Source organism: Leptonychotes weddellii, chromosome 9 (assembly GCF_054177405.1).
Source record: "Leptonychotes weddellii isolate Sample4059 chromosome 9, ASM5417740v2, whole genome shotgun sequence".
Lineage (NCBI taxonomy): Eukaryota > Metazoa > Chordata > Mammalia > Carnivora > Phocidae > Leptonychotes > Leptonychotes weddellii.
The window spans coordinates 59,832,988-59,838,602 of record NC_138377.1 but is presented as its reverse complement, the minus strand read 5'-3'; positions in this window follow the sequence as shown (position 1 = coordinate 59,838,602).

Here is a 5,615-nt window from a genome sequence, read left to right as displayed (position 1 = left end):
TGGCAAAACAAGGTAGAGAAATGTATGAAGGAAAAGAAGAAAAATATAAAAAAGAAGAATTAATCAGGCTACTGTCCCAGAAGGTAAGAGAATAAGAATTTATTAAAAAAAAAAAAAGGAAGGGGGCTCAGCCATACTGAAGACCTCAGAAGAGATCAAATAAAATGAGATTTAAGAAAAGCAAAAAGATTTACTCATGACCTGAAACAAATAGTTCAAAACAGTGTGATTGTGAGAGAACCCAAAGAAGAACGGTTTTATTCACCATGGGTGTTATTTTTGACTGTCTTCTACTCCATGAATGTAAGCTGCTCTAGGGCAAGGATTTTTATCTGATTTGTTCATTGATGTATGCTACTGCCTGGTACACAGTAGGCATTCAAAAACATTGGTGAATTGGAGCATTTGGGTGGCTCACTCAGTTAAACATCCCACTCTTGGTTTTGGCTCAGGTCATGATCTCAGGGTTGTGAGATGGAGCCCTCACTGGGCTCTGCATTTAGCGGGGAGTCTGCCTGAAGATTCTCTCCCTCTGCACTCTCCCTATCTCTCAAATAAATAGATAAACCTTTTAAAATATATATATGGTGAATTAAAGAATAAAGTAATTCTTGTCAATTATTTTAAAAACAGCCTATGTTGTAATGCAGTTGTTTCACTACAAAAAAAAGTGGCTGTTGTCCAAAATTATTCTTTTTTTTCTTAAACAGAAGCTTTTCTGCTAAATCTTTAGCCAGAATATACCATAACAAAATACCATAACCTGTTGGGGTTTTTTTTAATTTGCTTTATTAGCTCATAGAACATTTTACACTTGTTTCTGCTAAAAGCTATATGACTTAATCTCTGATTTAGACTTATAAAAATAAATCTCCATAATTTTGACAAACAGCATTAATTTTTAAAAGATAAAGGATAAACCAATATTAAGTATGATGTCTTTCTTTTCTTTGTTTGTTTACTGTTGTATTTCAAGTGCTCAGAACAAAACCTGGCATATAGTAGGTGCTCATTTTTCTTTTTCCCCTTTTTTAATGGAATATTACTCAGCCATAAAAAAGAATGAAATCTTGCCATTTGCAAGGACATGGATAAAGCTAGACAGTATTATGCTAAATGAAATAAGTCAGCCAGAGAAAGACAAATACCATATGATGTCATTCATATGTAGAATTTAAGAAACAAAACAAATGAGCAAAGAGGGAAGAAAAAACAGAGAGGGAGGCAAACTAAGAAATAGACTCTTAACTATAGAGAACACATTGATGGTATCCAGAGGGGATATGGGTAAGGGCAGAGGTTAAATAGGTGATGGGGGTTAAGGAGGGCACTTGCTGATGAACACAGGGTGTTGTATGAAAGTGTTGAATCACTACATTATACACCTGAAATTAATAGTACATTGTATATTACTAACTTGAATTTAAATAAAAACTTTAGAAAGATTATTCTAAAGTACTAGTTTTCTTTCTTTTTTTAAAAGATTTTATTTATTCATCTGAGAGAGAGAGAGAGCACAAGCAGAAGAGACAGAGGCAGAGGGAGAGGGAGAAGCAGACTCCCTGTTGAGCAGGGAGCCCGACGTGGGCCTTGATCCCAGGACCCTGGGATCATGACCTGAGCCAAAGGCAAATGCTTAACCTACTGTTAACCTACCCAGGTGCCCCATAAAGTACTAGTTTTCACTAAGAAAAAAAAAAAATGGAACTAAGACTACAGAATTCCAAATTAGCAACAACACATCTTTTCTTTCCAGGAAAAACATCCAGTAATAAATATCATCAATTAAGTTCAGCACTAATTACACTTAACTTTTTATCAATAGGAATGGCTATCTTTTCTAGCACACCCAAAACTGTAGTTATCCTATACATTTTTCTCACTTTTGCTGCTTATTTTAGATTAAACTTTAAAATTTAGAAGTGAAGTTTCTGATTTAAAAAGAAAATGGACTCTTGAGGTGATGAAGAACAAAAGTATGTCAAAGTCAAATCTTGGTTGAAGATCAGGTTATCAATATTCCCTATGACAATAATGAAACATAAAGTCAAATATTTTATAGAAATCGGAGGGACAAGAAATAGGATGTAAAACTTCCAAACCACTAAGAGATTTTTTTAAATGAGCAAAGTCAACATGATCATTTCATAGATGTCAAAATTAAATAAATGCAAATAACAGGAAGAAAAGAAAGCAAAAAATAAGATGTTAAAAATAACATCTAACAGGGGCGCCTGGGTGGCTCAGTCGTTAAGGTCTGCCTTTGGCTCAGGTCATGATCCCAGGTCCTGGGATCGAGCCCCGCATCGGGCCCCCTGCTCGGCGGGAAGCCTGCTTCTCCCTCTCCCATTCCCCCTGCTTCTTTCTCTCTCTCGCTGTGTCTCTCTCTGTCAAATAAATAAAATCTTAAAAAAAAAAATAACATATATCAGAGGTCATAATAAAATGAGTGGACTAAAAAGCCCCTTCTAAAAGACCAAACGTTCAGTTTGAACAAACAAAAAGGAAAATCTATAAATGTTAATTTTTAGGGATGTAGTTAAAGTAAATGACACAGAAAATTGAAAATAAACAGGAAGGTAAAAAGATATTAGAAATAAAAATAAAGTGAACTTGAAAATAATATATGAGTAAGTGTCCTGGCAGAAAGTTTTTAGCACATTCAGTTCAGATAACTTGAAGAGAGTTTAATAAAATAAACTATCTATAGGGGATGGGTAGGGTTTAGGAAAACCACCACCAGTTATAGCAGGAAATTATTACCATCCCTAGGTCTCAGTGGGTAAAGGGAGAAGGCTCATTACCAGAAGCCAGAGGCTATCTGACAGAAGCTGTGATTTTGTTCAAAACCTATAGTCATATGGCAACTCCACATGAAAGAAGCAAGGAATAGGTATCCCAAATTCATTCTGCTCCCTCCCTGGGATGTCCTGCCAGTGCTCTCACCGGCCTAACACAACTAGAAGTCAGGGGGCAAGGGCATCTCTTGATATGTGTGGTCCATACAAATTAGCATCTAGAGGCAGAGAATAGTAAAGAGTGGAGGGTGGATCTGGGAGGAATATATAAGATTTCCAGCATGAGGGCGCCTGGGTGGCTCAGTTGGTTAAGCAACTGCCTTCGGCTCAGGTCATGATCCTGGAGTCCCGGGATCGAGTCCCGCATCGGGCTCCCTGCTCAGCAAGGAGTCTGCTTCTCCCTCTCCCGCTCCCTCCTCTTGTGCTCTTTCTCTCTCTCACTCTCTCTCTCGAATAAATAAATAAAATCTTTAAAAAAAAAAAGATTTCCAGCATGAATAGTCATAAAAGATAAGTAGAGTTCAACTTAAAGTGGGGGTGGATGTTTTATAAGGGTTAATTTCAAAGATACATATGAAGGAGTTTTTATGTACCAATAAGTGTATCATTAAAATATACAAAATAAAAAATGTCAACAATATAAGAATAATTTGATCAAACTCTGGCTGTGGAATGACATAGCTTAAGATTCGACATAACCAGAACTGAGGGGATGATTGACAAATGTGCTTGGTAAACATATACAGAGAGCTTTGCACTTAACTGAGAAACATATTTTTCCTAAAGACTCAGAAAAAATTAGTCATCCACTAAGAAACAAAATAAGTCTCAGTAATTTCCAAAAGAGAACATTTATAGAAACATTCTCTGACCACAATTCAATAACTAGAATTTACTAAGCACTAATTTTGCATTCTAGTATAATTCACATATGACTATAAGGAATATGTTATTATTACCTTCATTTCAGAAATGATGAAATCCTAAAACTCAAGGAAAAACATACTGATTTTGAAGGCTGTGGAGGTAGTAAATAAAACCAAATATCAGCTATATATATTCTTACAACAGAATGAAGTGATAAAGATAATGAGGGGGAAAAAAGATAGCACCAGAAGATAGTATGCATAATATATATTATAGCTACAGATTATGTATGTATATATGTAAGCATATATATATATACATATATATGCAAATGTATGGAGGAAGGAAAACAGAAGGAAAAATCAAATAAAAAAAGAAATTTATCTAAAGACTCAATTATTCATATTGAAAGAGTACCAGGCAAAAAGAAAGGAGAAGCATGACTAAACACAACTTGTAAAAATTTTCTTTCTATTTCAAAGTTTGTTAACCTTGTTAACCACAAGTCTGAAGCTATAAAAACCTAATAATAATCATAAATACATCTAACATTTAAACAGGTAGGAAAGATCTCAACTGGAAAGAAAATTTAAAAGTTACCTTCTACCCATCTTCTGAGTACTTTCTCTTCTGGGCAAACCCACCCATGCTAAGATCATGGCTTTCTTGAGATCTCCCATCAGTTGCTTTCAAGCACTGATGTCAAGGGCTATAAACAAAATCACTTGAGGTCAGTTACATGTTTTTATTAGGTATCTTTCAAAATGCATTGATACAGCAAGTATGACTTAGATCCTTCTGAAATTTTATGTTTGGAAATAAATTACAGAACAATGATCCAGTTCATGTTGAAAAAAAGAAAATCTATGCATTTGTGTGTCTGTCTGTATGTGTGTGTGTGTGTGTGTGTAAATAAACAGAATGAAACTGGAAGAACACAAGCATACAGTTAAGAGTGGTTACTAGAAGGACATTCAAAACTTCATGAGGATCCAACTATCAGCTCAAGAATATTCCCAGCCTCATCCAGGACAACAGACACAGATCCATGTTCAGCAATCAACCAAAATAATTATGCTTTTTTTTAACATATAATGTATTATTTGTTTCAGAGGTACGGGTCTGTGATTCAACAGTCTTACACAATTCACAGCGCTCACCATAGCACATACCCTCCCCAATGTCTATCACGCAGCCACCCCAATCCTCCCACCCCGCACCACTCCAGCAACCCTCAGTTTGTTTCCTGAGATTAAGAATTCCTCGTATCAGTGAGATCATATGATACATGTCTTGTAGGAAGGGAGAAATAAAGGGGGGGTGGGAATTGGAGGGGGAGATGAACCATGAGAGACTATGGACTCTGAGAAACAAACTGAGGGTTCTATGGGAGGGGGGTGGGGGATGGGTTAGCCTGGTGATGGGTATTAAAGAGGGCACATATTGAATGGAACACTGGGTGTTATACACAAACAATGAATCATGGAACACTACATCAAAAACTAATGATGTAATGTACGGGGATCAACATAACATAATAAAATAAAATTTAAAAAAATAATTACGCTTAAGTGAAAAAAAGTCCAAATGTACAAGCAACTGTATTCAAACCAGGGTAACTTCATCTGAGGCCATTTCACTGTATAGATGAATTAAGTGGAAAATATCATTTAAAAGACCACCACATTCTCCAGACATGTTTAATTTATTTTATTTTTATTTATTTGAGAGAGAGAGAGCAAACAGAGAAGCAGAGGGTGAGGGAGAAGCAGACTCCGTGCTGAGCATGGAGCCCCACGTGGGGCTTGATCCCACGACCCTGAGATCTCAACCTGAGCCAAAATCAAGAGTCAGACACTTAACTGACTAAGCCACCAAGGTGCCCCTCCAGACATGTTTCTCAGCTTAAGTTCACTATAATAGCTTCAGAGATACATAAATATCTCTTTA